The sequence below is a fragment of the Macaca fascicularis genome, chromosome 11 (genome assembly GCF_037993035.2).
Source record: "Macaca fascicularis isolate 582-1 chromosome 11, T2T-MFA8v1.1".
In the NCBI taxonomy this organism is placed as follows: Eukaryota; Metazoa; Chordata; class Mammalia; order Primates; family Cercopithecidae; genus Macaca; species Macaca fascicularis.
In genome coordinates, this window is record NC_088385.1 from 90617327 (window position 1) to 90636709 (window position 19383).

Below are 19383 nucleotides of genomic sequence, written 5' to 3' on the forward strand. Positions count from 1 at the left end.
TCTAGGGTTTTTATGGTTTTGAGTTTTACATTTAACTATTTAATCCAACTTGAATTGATTTTTGTGTATGGTGTAAGAAAGGGGTCCAACTTCAATCTTCCGTATATGGCTAACCAGTTTTCCCAATCGCCAACAAAAGTAAAAATTGACAGATAGGATTTAATTAAACTCCAGAGCTTCTGCACAGCCAAAGAAACTATCAACAGAGTAAACAACTTACAGAATGGGAGAAAATATTTGCAAACTATGCATGTGGCAAAGGTTTAATAAGCAACATCTATAAGGAACTTAAACATATTTACAAGAGAAGAACAAACATCTCCATTAAAAAGTAGGCAGAGGACATGAACACTTTTCAAAAGAGGACATACATGAGACCAACAAGCATATGAATAAAGCTCAATATCCTTGATCATTGGAGAAATGCAAGTCTAAGCCACAACGGGATACCATCTCACATTGGTCAGAATGGCTATTTTTAAAAAGTCAAAAAAGAACAGATGTTGGCGAAGTTGAGGGGAAAGGAAACACTTATACACTGTTGGTGGGAGTGTAAATTAGTTCAACCATTGTGGAAAGCAGTATGGCAATTCCTCAAAGAGCTAAAAGCAGAACTACCATTTGATTCCGTAATCTTATTTCTGGGTATAAACTCAGAGAAACAGAAATCATTCTACCATAAAGGCACACACATGTGTATCATTGCAGCACTATTCACAATAGCAAAGACGTGAAGTCAACCTAAATGCCCATCAATGACAGATTGGATAAAGAAAATGTGATACACATACACCATGTAATATGATGTAGCCATAAAAAAGACTGAGATTATGTCTTTCGTGGGAACACGGATGCAGCTGGAAGCCATTGTCCTTAGCAAACTAACAGGTGCAGAAAACCAAATATTGCATCTTTCTACTTACAAGTGTGAACTAAATGATGAGAACTCATGAACATAAAGATGGAAACAATAGACACTGGGGTCTACTTGAGGGTTTAGGGGGAGGGAGAGGAGCAGAAAAGGTAACTATGGGGTACTAGACTTAATATGTGGGTGATGAAATAATCTGTACCACAACTCCCTCGACACAAATTTACCTATATAACAAACCTTCACATGTAACTCAGAACCTAAAAGTAAAAAAACAGTTAGCAATATACACTATACACTTCTAAGAGCACAGTGCATGTAAGCTGAGCACTAGCATGTGATATTTTATAGCATTAAAGAGACATTCCTTTGTGTTTCATGCCATCGCTGTAAATGCGTTATTGTTTATGTCAGTGGTTTTCAAAATGAATTCCCCAAAGCAGCAGCAGCATCACCTGGAAACTTGTTAAAAGTTTAGTACAGCCCTACTTAATCAGAAATGCTGGGTGTAGAGTCCAGATATCTGCAGTTCAACAGTCCCTCCAAGTACCTCTATTCCATGAATGTTTGAGAACAATGGCTCTACATAAAAAAGCTGACAGGTAAAGTAAAATCAGCAGAGTTGTTAATACAAGAAATTTGGGGGAATTATATTGATTTAGAAACAGTGCTCTCAGAGTGTTCTTTAAAAATATAATCCTAACACATTTTCACTTTTGACATTCCATTTATCTTATTTGATTATGTAAGCATTGTTGTCGTTATTTCTATTGTGATTGTTTCTTTCTTATTTGATCTTGGAGTCAATTTTCTAGGAGGGCTATGATGGAGCAAAGCAAGATTCAGTTGTGTTGGTCAGGTGACAAACAATGAGAAAGTGTAACTAAAACGCATGATACAAAAGAAACGTACTACTTACAGACCGAGAGGTTAGTGGTGCCCAGTGGAGGTGGATGGGAAGTCTGGAGGCAGTAAGGAGTCAGTGAGAGAGGGCGGGGCTGTGGGACTTTGCCTTTAAGTAGGGTCCATGGGCCTTATTCTGTAGGTTCTCTTGTGGGGGTTGTGGCGTGGCCAGTTTAAAGAAAACACCTGTGAAGGAGGAACTTATTTACTTGACTCTGATGCTGATGTTTTATTGTGGTAAGCTGTTGTAGGGTATGCTGGGATTTGGTTCCATGGGATGAGTAACAAACAGGCTATTTCACAGTCACAGGAGGAGGGGAAGCTTTTAAGTAGGCCAAAGATGACAGAGTACTGCTGGATTTTGAACAACTTTGTTCAGGCCTAAAAATGTGTGCTCATGCAGTGACTATTTTAAACAAGTTTAGGATAATAGAGATTCTTAAAATTATGACGCTAAAGATTGTGAGATGCTTTATTATTTTTTAGATTGGAATAGGCAACATCATTTAAATATCATTATTTTTCTTATTTATGTATTTTGTCAAAATATCCTCTTTTCTGTTGTATAACTAAGCAGTGTTCTTAAAATGCCATTAAGCTCCACCACTATACTTTATAAAATACATTAATAACTCACATCAATACTCTCATATTTACGTGGTTGCCCTTGCATCGCTATATAATTTTCAGAAATTACTAACGTGAATTTGCTTGTTATTTTATCTTACATACATTTTCACATTTATTAACTCATTTAAGAGTCCTATTTCATTAGCTTTCTCTCCATATGAGAGCAAATAAAAAGGATTTACCCAATATTACATAAGGGATTTACCCAAAATTACATACCTAGGAAGAACAGCCTGGATTAATATTAAGGACTTTTGAACTGAAATTCAAAGCATTGCACGCACACAGAAAATTTTTAAAAATAAATAACATACAAGTCCAATCCAAAAAAAGCATTATCCCTGTAATTAGTCTTGCAAAGAAGCAGCTTCTTATAATAGAACAGTGTGGAATCCTTCACAGACAAGCTGCAAACCAGCTGAATGGTCTTGGGGAGTTAATTAACTTAAAAAGATTTCTATATGGGGTGCAAGAATAGGATTCTGGGGACAACTACAGAGGGCTGAGAAAGAAAGAACTCCTTTCAGAAAGCTAATTTATGTAATATGGCTTGGATACACATTAGTCATTCTCTAAGAGAAGCCAGTAAATTTTAAGTTGTTTCTGTTTCCCCTCTCAACTTTATTGAGGTATAATGGATAAAAATTGTATATATGTACAACTTGATGTTTGTATATATAAACTATATATGGTATACATATACTATAGATAAATTATATATAGTATAAATATACTATAGATAAATTACATATAGTATAAATATACTATATATAGTATAAATATGCTATAGATATTATAGATACACTATGTAAGTATAGATATGCTATAGATATACTATGTAAGTATAGATATACTATATAAGTATAGATGTACTATAGATATACTATATATAGTATATACTATGTATTATAGATACACTATAGATATACTATATATAGTATAGATACACTATATATTATAGATATACTATAGATATACTATATAGCATAGATATATTATAGATATTATAGATATACTATATAAGTATAGATATACTATAGATACTATAGATATACTATATAAGTATAGATGTACCATAGATATACTATATATGGTATAGATGTACCATAGATATACTATATATGGTATAGATATATTGTATATATACAAACTATATATATAGTGAAATGATTACCCCAATCTAGCTACTTTATACATTCATCACTTCACGGACTTAACATTTTTGTGTGAGAGATGAGAACCCTTAAGGGCTCTCCTAGCAAATTTCAAGTATATGATACATTAACTATAGTCACCATGCGTGTATTACATCTCTATAACTTATTCATCTTATAACTAAAAGTTTATAAACTTTGCCCCAAAATTCTCCCATTGCCCCATCCCATAAATCCTGGCAACCACTTCATTTATTTTTATTAATTTATTTTGAAACAGAGTCTTGCTTTGTAGCCCAGGCTGGAGTGCAGTGGCGCAGTATTGGCTCACTACAGCCTCTGCCTCCCAAGTGCAAGTGATTCTCCTGCCTCAGCCTCCCAAGTAGCTGGGATTACAGGTGCCTACCATAATACCAGCCTAATTTTTGTGTTTTTAGTAGAAATGGGGTTTCACTATGTTGTTTCACCATGTTCGCCAGACTGGCTGGCAACCACTTTACTCTCTTTCTATGAGTTATCTTTAGAGTCCACATATACATGAGATCATTCAGTATTTTTTTTCTGTGCCTAGTTTATTTCACTTTACATAATGTTCTCCAGATTCATCAATGTTTTCGCAAATGGCAAGATTTCCTTATTTCATAAAGCTGAATAGTGTTCCATCGTGTATATATACCACATTTTCCTTATCAGTTCAACTGATGCATACTTAGGTCATGTTAATATCTTGGCTACTGTGAACAATTCTGCAATGATATAGGAGTACAAATTTTTTATGATTTTTTTCATTTTTTGGATATATATGTATATGTATATATACACATATATACATGTATATAAAAATATAGATATATGTATATCTAGATGTGGGATTGCTGGATCATATGATAGCCTTTTGAGGAACCTCCACAAAATTTTCCATAATGGCTGTGCCAATTTATGATCTTACCAACAGTGTACAAAGGTTCTTTTTTCCCCACATCTTTGCAAATGAATACTCTTGGTGTTTTTATTTTTCAAATAGGACCCATCCTGACAGTTGTGAGATGATAAGTCATTGTGGTTTTGATTTACATGTTTCTGATGATTAGTGATATTGAACACCATTTCATGTGCCTGTTGTCCATTTGCCTATCTTCTTTGAAAGAAAGTCTATTTTTTGCCTTTTTTTTTTTTTTTTTTTTTTTTTGCCATTGAGTTGTCTGTGATAGTGGCTGGTAGAAAAGTACTTCGCTGAATTGAAACTAAGTTATGAGATTGATATCAAGGTGAAAGCAAACCAGTTAAATTCAAATTAAGTCAAAGATAAATATATTGGGCAGCAGAATACCATATTATCATGAAAATATAGGATATGATATGCTACTTCAAGTGAATATTATTCTTCCTGCTGTGTTTGATATTGCCCCCAGATTCTTCTACTACCACAGTCCACTCTCTTCTGCCCCTAAGGAACCTTGGTCGAAACAGAGACACTGGGCTACAGATTTATAATTTAAAATATTTTAAAATTCTCTATAATATTATTTTAAATATTTTTTAGTAGACAGGTAAAATGATGGCTATAAACCTAAATGGAATCAACACCAAAATACACCTACTCATTCAGAAATTAAATCAGAATAAAAATGCTGTTTTTTGTTTGAGAAATAGGATTATCACTTATTTCCATCAAATTTCCAAGTGTGATCTTTTCTTATATCCTGTAAGTGTAGGGTAGTTAATCTTAGGGAGCCTGTCTCCTCCAATGTCCCAGTGTATTGGTATGGGTAATGTATGAGTGCTCAAGTTTTTTATCTTATTCTGTGGGTTTCTCTTTCCTTGTCTCATTCATATGCAGAACTGACTTGGCATTTCATTTGTCTCCTTTTTGTGGTTATGTTAATCGTTAATGAACTCTATAGAGACCCAGTTTGTTGAAGTCAGCTACCTGCTTGTGCACCACTGTAATAACATACATTTCTCCCTTTCATTCACCTGGAAGTTGATTACTCCCTGTTATTCCTAAATTTGTAAGGAGAGAAGAAGCAGGTATGTGTTTTCTACTGTCAGGTTTTAATTACAGGTGGTATTCTAACTAAAGATGAACAAATCTGTTTTCATCTATGTATAGAAATTAAAAGAGGTTATTAAAAGAGCTTATTGCTACATTTTTATGAGGTTCTCTCCCTTATGAATGTGTTGAAAGTCAAATTTCTGATGTGAGTTTAAATCCCTGCAATGACGGTTTGTAAAGAGATTGCTAAGCAATGTTCAAGTGCTCTTTATAAAGAGTTAATAAGAATTTTGGTGCAGGGTCAATCAGTGAGAATGAGAAGGGCAGAAGGTCAAAGAAAAGAAGGCCACCAAGCTACAGAAGCTGGAGATCATGAAGAATTGGCTGAAAAGATCATTATAATGTGGCCAAAGGATCTGTTAGAATCAATAAATTTAATTTTCAGTATTAATTTCTTCATACTGATGCAATGTCTGTTCTTTTTGTCCCAATTTTAATAGAGTATATCCCAAAAATAATGATTTTGGATAAACCAAGGAAAAGGGGTTGTATTTCATTGATCCTTAACATACACACCTGGAACAGCAACATCAGCACCACCTGGGAACTTGGTAGTAATGAAAATTATCAGTACTTAACCCAGACCTACTGAATCAAAAACTCAGGTAGTAGAATTTAGCAATCTGTGTTTTATGAAGCCCTCCAGGTAATTCCGATGCAAACTAAAATGTGAGAATTGCTGTTTTATTCCATATTTAGGTTTAACTGGAGCCTAGAGAAAGGAAGAGTTGGAAGAGATTAAATGTTACAGAGATTAAGACATTTTCAGAGTAGGAATTTAGTATTAAAGTGATTAGCATACACCCAAGCAAAGTAAGAATTTTCTGGCTCTTGGGAAAGACACAGCATATCCTATTAGGTGGTAGGTAGTTTAAAATCCTTATAAACAACTGTTATATACATTTTTAAAAAGAGGGTGACCCTAGCTTATACTTGGGTTACACTTTTTTATATACAAGTATGAATTTTGATGCTAATAATCGTTTTTGTATATAGTACATTACCTCTAATGGTGCAAAAATTTCCAAAAGTGCTAGATTGTTTTATCATTAAGAGATATTGGACATGTGAGTCAGTTCTTATATTGCCTTGAGTAAGTTTCCTTCCATGTTTTAAGTTCCACATCTTCAATGTGTGCAAACAAAACCAGGCATTTGATTTTAAGGCACAATTAAAACTGCCTTAAAGATTTTGAAGAAATATCTGTTTTAGACAAAAAACAAAACAAAACAAAACAAAACACCCTCTTAAAATTTAGTATTTTCCCTTCAATATTTTATTTCTCTGTGTATAAGTCTATAATTAAATTATTATTTCTAATAAAATATTCTGATTCTATTAGAATGAGTAAATGATCTATTATAAAAACGAAGATTTAAATGGGGCATAACAAAGATTCATGATTGTTAAAATATTTTATTTTAACTTAAAATATACAAATATACATTTATCAATTATTTCATCAGGGTCAAGACAATTTTTTTAAAAAAACTTTGCTTGTATTGTTGAGAAATTCTGTCATCTTTGAGATGTAATTTAAGATAGTGTGAAACAACTTGCATGCAAAATTATTTCAATGTTTTGTTTTTCCCCATATTTATACTGTTATCTTACCTACACCTAATTAGATAGCGATTTTTAAAAACTAGCTCATCTTTTTAAGCCTTTAAAAAACATTCAATTTAGTTACCATGGAAATAACACACTTTTTAATTTTTTTCAGCCTAAATACTATTAAATATATTGTGGCCTGGTGCCTTGGCTCAATCCTGTAATCCCAGCACTTTCGGAGGGTGAGGCAGAAGGATTGCATGATCCCAGGAGTTCAAGATCCACCCGGGCAATATAGCAAGACCTCTGTTTCTACAATTTTTTTTTTTTTTTTTTTTTTTTTTACAATTTGCTTAGTGTGGTGGTGCATGCCTATGTCCCAGCTACTTGGGAGGCTGAGATGGGAGGATGACTGGAGCTCAAGTGTTCAAAGCTGCAGTGAGCTATGATCCTGCTCTTGTGCTCCAGCCTGGGTGACAGAGCATGACTCCATCTAAAAAATAAATAAATAAACAAATAAAACACATCATGTCATTAAAACAACAAGTTTAAAGGGCACGGTTTGGTCATCACACACAACAGTCTGTTGATAGAATTCAACTGAACTGCAGGCAGCAGAACTGCATGGTCACACTGGGCAACAGCCTCTACCAGTCTGTTCAAGGCATGAAGGCACAGTTAGTATATCTTACAGAGGAATTGAGGGTATTAGTCATTCTAGTGAGTCAGGAAAGTGGAATAAAAGTCCATCTCTATTGATATTTCCATGATTTAAAATTCTGATGTTTATATTAAAAGCCTCTTAACTAAAGGTCATGACTTTAATTATTATATTAGATTTTAAGTAAATGCATTTATTTAATTATTTTTACTTCTAAATTGTAATTTTCTTCAAAATAATACTGAGCTTTTGCCTCTTATATGGAAAAATCTTTGTGAAATGGATTTGTAGCCTTCTGAGAGATCTGCTCTGTTGTTCAAAATGTGCTATAAGACCTCTTGCCCAATCTTCTGACTGGCCAGGCAGCCTGGAGGGCAGAATCAATATGTTATTTGTGATTGTTTCATAAGTGCCTGACGCAAAGTATAGCAATGTAGGCACAGAGTAATTGTTGAGTAACCAAAAAAGAAATTTAGAAATGGTGTGATATCGTCTTTTTTCTTATTTGATTACTATTTATCCTAGTATATGTTTTTTATTCCTGATTTCTTCTCTTGTTTCTACAAACTATCTTATTTGTAATGTAATCTTTCTTTCCTTGAATCTCAATTACAAGATTATCATGACGCGTTATTCCATTATTCTGAAAAGAATAAAAAGCAGGAGACTATACATTGGCTTTCGGAATTGCAATAGAAAACTGACAACTCCCATCAACATCAGTGTCTAACATATTCTACATATGCTGTGCTTTGCTTTGTGGTCCATAATCTAGGAAACAGTTTTCTTTAGAAAAAGATTGTTGGAACAGTAATGAATTCTATTATATAGTGCCCAAAATTTATGGACTTAGGGAAGATTTGAAGTGAAGCAAATGCATGCTTAATTATAACTTTGTTTAATTTTAGACTATAGATTCTCAGACAATTTATAAAGTATGCCAAATATCAATTTATAAGAGATGCCAAAATATCAGCCTCCTGGAAGCTAGAAACTTATTTTTCTTTGCTCATCTAATTAAAAGATGTGATCTACAGAAATACATTTTTTTTCAAATAGATCTGGTTTTTAAAGTGTTCTTCTTGAAACATTACATTTCTAAAAATATAAATCCATCACACTAAGCTATATCAGCTTTTAGTTTTCAGCCTTATCTCTCCGGCCTCTTAATATGTAAATAAAATTCACAAGTGGAGTCTACATGTGGCATCTATTTCCAGATCATAAACTCCCTTCCTAATCTCTTAAAATATGCTTTATCTTCTTAATTTTAAAATATAATTCAGTTATATTCAATTTGAGTAATCCACAACTTATTTTATAAAATCCATTTTAAGAATTATTATATTAATTTTTTGAGAACTATTGTGAAATATAACTTTTGAGAATTATTAGGCACATAAATGACCACGCCAACTGGAAAATTTGGGTGCATAGAACTAGAACTTGAAATGCCCTAACCAGGTACTAAAAGGTGTTGTTAATATGCATAAGCTCTGGGAAGCAAGATTCAAAGGCAGGGGAAATTGAAGGTTCTGACCTTCTACTGGAAAGATGAAGGGTTCCTTTGTGTATTGTTGAGGTTTTTTTGTTTTGTTTTGTTTTGTTTTTTGATATTCTGCCTGTCTCTAGACTTAGAATTGACCCAATTCTTTTTCTATATAATTTTGGGAGTTAGAAAAGGCTACATAATTTACAAAGTACAGAGCAAAATATGTGGCACACTTGTTCAAAAAGCAAAACCAAAATGTGCAGTTAATGCACTAAAATATGAAAATTTTTCTTTAAATAGATATATCAGCACTTATAAAATGTAATGAGATAGTAATGGTATATGAGTAACCATAAATGTGCAAATTGCCACCCTGAACTTTGGTGTATTTATTGAACTCAGTCTACCTCCTCCTAACTGGGAAACTTTGCTCAACTTCTCTGTATTTTTCTCTTCTTTTTGCTAGTATATACTTATCCTCTAATTTCCTCTTTAAATATCACTTCCTCAGGAAACTCATGTTTTGCTTTATACAAGCATTGTTTACTTTTTATTCAAGCACATATTATAATATTTAAGTAATTCCTTATGTAATCATTTAATGTCTTTTACCCTACTGGATTATAATCTTCAGGAGGATACTGAACACATTGCTTTGTTGAAGATATTGAGATATGCATCTGACAATGACATTTATTTAATCTTACTCTCAGCCCACACAAAAATGTTGATTAGTAAGTAGCCTCACCTCCAAGAGAAAAAAACTAAATTATTGGCATTAGGTTAGTGAAAGCACTAACTAATGAGAAATATGGGTAATATCATGGGGGTGGTGTTGATTATTCTGGAGGTAAAGGAGTATCATTAGTGAATTCTATAACCATTGCCCTGGAAAAGACACTGTGGACGTTTGCAGTTGGCCTTGTGAGCAAAAGCATAATGTCCTCAGCTACAGGTAAAGATTCCAGGAAATCAAGTGACCAAGAGAAACATCCAAGTTGTAAAATTAAAATTGAGAGTTTATGAAAAACTAGAATTTATTGAATAGGAAATTTGGGATATATACTTCTCCTCTGCTCATTAAAAATAGGAGTAAAACAACTGGGTTAGTTGGTTTATACAAGTCTTTTTAAAGTAATTAAACCATTGAAGCTGAGTTTATTACAATGATTATGACTATGAAACTTACATAGAAAGATTCCCAGTAATTTCTATAACCACTGTGTGTTGCTGAAAATGCATGAGATAATTTTTAGGTATTTGAGATTCAATGATTATTTGAAAAGAAATTATTGTTTGACTGTTTTTTTTTTTTTCTTTTTGGTGCTATCATCACATTTATTGCCACATTGTTTTACAGAAAGAAAACAAACATGTCTCAAAGCAGCGGAAGATCTTGAAATGGTTTAAATGTACAGCATCTAAGAATAAAAAGGTTAAGCCTTTCTCTTGCCTACTACTCAGATCTAAAAAAACTAGAAAACAAAGACCTTGATTTCTCATCCTGTCCTTTTATAATTAAAATAAAAGAGAAAGCTGTATAAAAGAAATTCCTTTTTTCCCAAGTCACTTTTTGATCTCCTTTCATCTTTGCCTCTGCTCTGCCCTCAGGTATTTTAGAGACGCTTCAATAAAAGTGTGCATTCCTGTTGAGTGTTTCCTTAAATGCCACACAGCTCTGGGATTGACTAAGGGAATCTCTGCTTCACAAGTTTACCCCTTACCAAGTGATGGAAACAATTGCAGAATTAATTCCTGAGGCTAATGAATCAAGAAATTGGACAGCCTGCAGCTCTCTTTCTAGCTTACAAAACAAAATAATAATTTATCTTGAGTAATTAGGACCTTCTGATTCTTAGTATTTTTTTCCTATTTCCTTAACTGCTCTATTGTTTACCACATTGAAATTATATTTGTTTCTTAGTTACACAGATTTGATTTTTCCTACAACTTTAGGAGGGTCATCTACAACTATGCTAATTTGATAATGTAATTATTGATATGCTTTGGAATTTTGTGATATGACATTTGGAGTTAGGTTCATTTTAAGTTTATCAACACTGTTATGCTTATAATTTAATTATTTTTATTTTCCAGCATCAGGTTTTCAGTCCCATGTAATACTATCAAAGACAGAGGTGCAGAGTTGGTCTTAGGACGTAAGTGTTTGCTGCCAGAGCCATGACTTGTCTTTTCGTTGGAGAAAGGACTCATGCTAGTCTCCATAAAAGTGATTTAGGATATTCTGAAAATAATATTGCTATGTATCAGCGTGTCTTGATCTCTAAGTCACAGGATTGAAAGAGATTTCAGAGTTTGGGTGACCATATATTTTTCCCCTGAGATTGTCCATGTTTACAGTCATTGCGCATCGTAATTATTAATTTTGTTCCTGTTCATTCTCTTTTGCTTTTCCCAGTTAAAATGAGAAATTGTCAGTCTATCCCCATGTCACTTCCTCCCTTCTTCCACTTCTCAGGGATCTCTTCTGTGGCATAATTGACAGGTAAACTTGTGCTTGAAAACTTGTAGAGATATATATCCCTACTTACGTAGAGTGGCCTGTCTTCCTATATAGATCTATTTGCAGTTATTTCTTCTATTGAGATTGTGTTAAACTAGCATTTGTTAGGTTTGATTTTAGAAGAAAGTAAGCACTTGAAAGAATGAATAAAGCCACAGTAGGAAAACTGTGGTATCTCTTTGACACTTTAAAATTCATTTTCCTATATGATCCTAAAAAATTGGGCATATTGCCATAAGCAATTTTCATATAGATAGAAGGCATCTGCTTCTTAAAATTGCTATATGTATTCACTGCATTATTAAAATACAGTGGCTGCTTAGCATGGCTTGCTTTAACCCAACAAGAATTTCTTCACTGGTCATAAATATTTATAGACTGTGGAATTCTTCTGAAACTATATTTTTGGCAATACATCAAAAACAATAATAAATATATGTTACATATGTGATATTTGATTGCCAAAACATTATCTATAACAAGAACAAAGAACTAAATTGCCATCATAATTTTCAAATATTTTAAAGATTTGTAAATATTCTTTGATGAACATAATGCCGAAGATCCATGTTCACTTAAAAAGAAAAACAGAAAAACAACATATGCAAAGCATTATTTAATAAGGTTTTTGTTCTAAGCTCATATTTTTCACAATATTAAAAAACTTTAGAAAAAAATTTATGATTATATTTCCAGTGAATTACATGGAGTATTTTAGAATTCTAAATTTAGATGCCACTGTGTCCATTGAATAACCTTTTTTTGTATAGTGGTAAAATTATAATATATAACGTGGTTGATAAGGACAACTTCTGAAAGGGTGACCTTCCTTTAGACTTTAACACTGACCACAGTAAATTCTTTTACTATTATCACTGGCTATTTTCACAGATTTGCAGTTTTAATAATCTAGTTGTCCTCAACTCTTTCAACAATGATGGGATCACTAATTCATTCTTCCATGTTTTCATAAATTTTACCAACTACAAGGAAAGACTGGATAATGACTTTAAATAATTGTTTGTCATAAAAAATACAGTCATCATTCTGAGGAACATATTGGATATTATGTTTTATTTTTGTTTCTGCACACGGTCAAACATTGAGAATTCAACATAATTTTAAAAAGGGAGGTTTCGCCGTATAGGCTTCTAGTGGACTTTTAATGATAAATAAATTGTTCAAAATTAGAAATACCAAAATTGAATGTGTAGGAGACTTAGACATTATAAAGATAAATATAGGATTTAAAAGAAAAATCCCATTTATCCACATTATTTGTGGATTTCTTTAAGCATTCTCCTTTCTCTTCCATCTTTACCACTTTTACTCATTTTTGTGTCTACTATAGTCATGGGACAGAGGAGGTAAAATTTAAACACTGTGTGTATAATTTAGCTACATCATATGTTAGTTAGTTAAAATGTAAATGTATTTAAAGGAAGATTTTTTTTTGTTTGTTTATTCCTGTATTCCTACCACCCAAATCTATTCCTAACATGTAGAAAAATGCTCAGTGACTTCTATTTAAATGAATAAATACATGTATAATTTTCTAAATTAAAATTTGCATTCAAGTAAAAAATTATAGTACTTGCCTTGGCATTTCTCAAGAGAAAAGTTATACAAGCTGCTTATATACATAAAATGTACATATATTTATTTATATGTATGTACATACTAGTTGTATATAAAAATATTTCTTATAAATTAAACAAAAACTGTCTGATTAAATTTACATTCCTGCTTATTCTGCTTTCACTCCCATGATGCTGTAAATGGTTAGAATAAAAGTCCTTCAAGTATGCTCTCTTACTGGATTTCTCCCAAAGTAGAACCTAAAACATTTCATGTCACTCCTCTCTTTATTGTAGCCCCTTCTATTACCATATTTTCTACTTTTCTTGGCCTTGTTTCACTCCTCCCTAGCCATACTGACCAACTTGATGTTCTTCAGAAACAGTAAGCTCTTTTCTGTGATGGTGCCTTCCACTTGCATCTTTAGGCCCAGTATGCTTTCTCTCCAGATATTTTCATGGCTTTCTCTTTCACTGCACTGAGGCCCTGCTCAATGTCCCTTTTCAGAAGAGCCCTCTCCGACCACTCCATTTAAAATGGTATCCTCTCCCTTGATATTTATTAGCCTTTTAGCTTTATTTTTTTTTTCTTCCTAGCATGCATTATCTGAGTTCTTTTTATATTTGCTAGTTGTTTGTTCTCCTACTATTATGTAAGCACCACGAGACAACGTCTTTGTTTTTGTCTTTCACTGCTGTGTATCTAGCAGCATATAGTTATAATAGTACGTGGAACATAGAAAGCACTCAGTGATGGTTGAATACATGAAAATTTTAATTCTAGTAACTCTACAATACTACAGTCTTTTGTTTCACCTTTCACAGACATTTAATGTCTAAGCATATAATATCAACTTTAAAAAGCAAATTTGGTATGTGACGTGAGTGATTATAATACAAAACAGTAAGAAGACAAGTGTTATGTCCAAAATAATTTAACAAAGAAGGTGGGGAGCCAACTTTACTATAGACTTTGAACTTTCTCCTCAATGTGTTGTTTGTATTCCAGGTGTTTCATGAGCTCCAGTAAAATCCAAAGTGTTCATGACTGATAGTCAAATAATCTCTTTCGGAGATCAGAAGATGGACAGAGTGAGTGACAAATTCCGTTTGCTAATCACTGTCTTTGAGACATTATCAAACAAATATCTCTGCATGTAATATCAGGTGATTGTTCTATAGACTTTGGCTTTATAAAGTGGAATGGAAACAATCAGCACATGTTTTTACAGGAACTTGGTCCTTTGCTTTGCCTTCCCTGTTCCCCTCATTTCCTCCTCCTCCCTATTTCCTCATTCCCTTCTCCCCTTTGTTCCTCTATCCCAGGCTCCCCTTCTCTTTTTTTTTGCCTTACCTATGCATGGATACATTCCAGTACTTAGCCTCAGTTAACCGACAGACAATATAGGGTTGGAATGAAATATGTGGAGCCTGGAGATTAACTCTGTGAATGTACATATGCATTACAGGGCTTACTATTTTTATATTTTATTTTTTTCCCCAAGAAATTGCTTAACTTATCTGTACTTGAAATTCTTCACTACTCAAAATGGAGTCCTTCCATCATGGGATATGAAACACTGGAAGCTTATTAGCAAGGAGCTCCCTTGAGGTCTACTGAATCAGAATCTGCATTTTTGCAAGATCACCTGGTGGTTTGTGTGTATATTAAAATGTGAGACATACTGGTAGTACATGTAAAACACAACAGTATTTATGTAAAACACGCCCTCCCCAAAGGCTATTCTTTCTAATTATCCTAACAGAAATATAGATAGAGAAAAATATGTAGTATTTTATAGAAATTAATTTGATCAGAGCTATTGTGTATATATGTATTTTTTCTTAAACTCAGTGATAAAAATATTCAAAATTGTTTCCTTATTTATATATCATTATTTATATTAAAGTTGTGCAACTTGAGGTTTTATTTGTGGATGCCTCTAGTTAGAGAGAGGGAAGAAGGGAGAGAAGGAGAGGAAAAGGGAAAATATATTTATGAGACCTCTTAGTTGATAAGGGAAAAAAATAGTTGTTTTGATTTTAATTGTTCTCTTTAGAAAAAGTTGGTGAATAAGAATGTTTTAAATCGCCCTTTAAAATGCTACCTGTAGTACTCTAAAAATAATCATCTTATTATTTCTCTACTTTGTTGAATGTGTGGAACCAGAAGTTTTCTTCTGAACACACTGGTGTAAATGAATGATGTAGAGAATCCCCACTTTGCTTAGGCTTACATAGAATTACACAAAACAATATACAATTTTATTTGTAAAAGCCTACTTGAGATTGAATGTAGTCTCAAGACTGTATAGATCTTAATGGGAAACATGCTGCTTCCTGTCACCACAAAAAAGTATTTTTTTAATAAAACATATATACATTAAACTGGATTCAAAGCAGTTATTTCTATTAATCACCTAGTGTGGTTATGTACCCTCTACCACAGAGAATGAAAGACAGAAAGCATCCATTTTCTACATTAAACTTTTCAGAAATACTGCTCACACAGGTTACAACATTGCTTAACAGCCTTTTCAAATGAAGGCAAGGTAGGAATCATATTCATTTTCTCCTTTCCCATTGGCACCAAGATGTAAATATAGCTAATGGTAGCCTGTTCAATACTATTATTAATCATTTTTGTAGCAACATGTTATTTGTGCCCAGATGTATGCAAATGTTTAGGTTCCTACTCTTCCAGATGGTGTTTATTAAGGTAAAGTAGTCATATAAGCAGAAGCAACTGCTCTGCTATGTTCACACAAAAGCAAAAGCAAAACAAAACCAGCACCCAACAGCCTTGAATTGATTCATGTTTTTGATGCACTATAAATTTTAAGAATATTTCAGAATCCACAGGAGATGTCTGAAATTTCAAAAAATAGGTTGTAAAGTGAAATAATATTTGTGTAATAAAATGTTATTCTTTCTAAATTATCTGATAAAAAGTCATTGCAGTTGTGATAAACAGTTAAACTTGTGTATCTTGTATATAAAATTACATGCATTTTTATCTCTTGGTTGAAATTTTATTTGGATTCAGAGTATCATAAAAATAATTTTATTACCATTTGTATCTGGGAAAAGAAGAAATTACTTTTGTCATGTGTCTTTAAGAAGAAATGTAAGACAAAGATCCTGAAGACTTGCAGTAATATCATAACTCAGTTTTCATAATAAAAGGACATTAACTTTAGTGTACAGGGAAACTTGTCGTGGAGGCAACTATATTTTGTTTTTCTTTTTTCCTGTCTTTCAAATTTAGGAGGCAAAAATATTTGCAAATTTTATGTTTAAAGGACAAACAGAAAAATACCACATTCTAAAATGTGTATGTACATGTATGGTTTTATTGTATATTTCATAACTCTAATGCTTACGATTTCAGATCTCTGAAGCCTATTAAAGTGTTTATGTACTATGCCTAAATTATGTAGGTTTACCTATTGCATTCAAGAGGGAACAAAGTCACAGTTTATTATAATGCTTTTATAAGTTCCATGGGGAAAGTGATTATTGCTACACAAAACTTGATTTCAGAGAAGTATAACTTGCCAATATGAAAAGACTAACAAGGGCAGAGACATTTTAAATTAAACCTCTTTGACAATAGAACCCACACTGTTAATAATGGGCTAGATCAACTCACCTCTTTGGTTCTGAATGCATATTTGATATATAAGTCAATTTGTGTTCACTTTAAGCATGTGGTGCTTCTATAGAGCATATAGTATTTCTGCTTCACAGGTAAGGGAACTCATATACTGATGGCTCAAAGAAATAGGTGCCTTAAGGGAGTCAACACCCTACTATTAGATTGAGATTTATGGCCATGTATTTCGTTTCTAATGGAATCTACAGTATTGGTTTACCATATGTACAAAAAATATTTTAATTCTTTTAGTTTGGAAAATGGGTCTCTCTCTGATATTGTAATATACTTGCTATTGATATTTAAACAACATTTAAATATCTATTTTTATATACCCAGACTGTTATCAGGTGACCAAAATAAAACTGATTTGGAAGTATAAATTAGATAGCTGAATCAAAAGTAAAATTTCAATGTCCATGTATTGGTTATCACTTTTAGTATGATTTTTTAAAGTTAATGATCATGAGAAATTAGGCTTCAATTTTTGCCCTTTATTATGGAGTATCATTTATTTAACTAATTAAAGAAGAATAATAAATACTATTCTAAGAACTTTATATGTGTTATTTCATTTAATTTTCATAACACTTCACATTGCATTATGTTATTACTATTATTATTCTCATTTTATAGATAAAAATAGAAATAATAAGTTTTTGGCCAACATTGGTCTGATAAACTATCTGAATATTTAGACTCTAGAAGTTCTCACAACTGCCTTTTCTTAATGGTCTTCCCAGACACTTTCAACTACTAATAACAAGAAGGACAAAGCTACTGAAAATTTTATTATTTAAAAAAAGCATGGAGTTTTAAGAAAATTGTTATAGCATATTTAGTTTATCTAAGAGTGTTACATGTTCTCCTTTAGTCAGCAGGAGTACATCTTTTTACCTATCTAAAGAATTTCTAGATTAATACAAATATTTGGTCTATGGTTTTGCCCAAATAAATTGCTATTTGCTAAGTGACAAAAATGAAATTGGTCACACATCATCTGGAAAAGATACAACCCCACATAAGTTTTAAATGCTTTGTAAATTGCTATTGCTAATTGAGGATAGATGTTTCTATGGACATTGGTTAGGTTAAATTATTTAAGCAATCCAGAAATTGTCAGATTTAGCAACAGGATATACCTGCCCGGATATCTTAGCTTGCTATTGATCTCATCAAAAAGCATTGGCAGATTAAACCATTTTTAATTTTTAACAACTGAAAAAGTCTCTTCTACTTTCTTTGGCTTGGAAACTTCACATATTCCTTGGGTGGTAAACTAAATGATAGCTGCTCTTTAAGCTACTATTTCCTTGGTTTTCTGAAATCTTTTGTTTTTTACTCAGTCTCATCATTTAGCCCCTAATTTTTCAATCGCTCTCTCTTCTACTGGACTGTTAGCATTTTGAGGATAAGAACTATGTCTTACTCATCTTTTTATTTCAGCACTTATTATAACTGACACATAATCTACTCAGTATTGAAAAACTATATATTAATGAGTAGCAAATGACTCATATATAAAAGATATGTGAATATAACTAAGTTATATATAAATAATGCAAGATGAATTAAACATGCAATTTCAGCTATTATATTTTATATATCTCCCTGTATCTCATATTAAATGACACAGATCAGTTCATAATTTTTTCTAGCTATTAGGTCTTGGTTCTGATTACAAATTATTTGTCCTCTCACTTTTTGAGGTTTTTATGGTACACTCACATTTTATTTAGATTTGGACACAGTCCAGATATTAAACAATGTTTTCTTACCCTGGTCATGAAAGATTCTCCATTTCATTTGAATTGCCTTATCTTAGTCATTGTAAATATTTGTTTATTGAATACCCCATCATGTGTTAAGTTCTTTATGGTTCCACTTTATGGGTTGATTAGAAATCTGTGCTGATGTTTAAACTCATCCTAGACAATTTGCTTTCATAATGGTAAGTCTCAGATTACTGCTACATTTTGTGTATAGTTCCACTGTGGTCCCATGCCAAGATGTAGCGACTTCACTGCTCAAATTCTTCTGATATGGGTTTATTAAATGATATGATTGCAATGAAGTATTGTCCAGCTTACTTTCTCTGGCCATGATAGATGATGGTAATACTTGCCCTCTCGTTAAGTTGAACATTTTTCTAGTATGGACTAGACACTCCTGTCTGAGTCTTGCTTTTAGTCTTTTCTTTACATCACTCGCTTACTGCACTATATTTTCTCCAAATATGTTATCTTGTGATTTGCAATTGCAAGCAGGAAAACTAATATTAGAAGATAAATGCTTTAGAAAACAGTGTT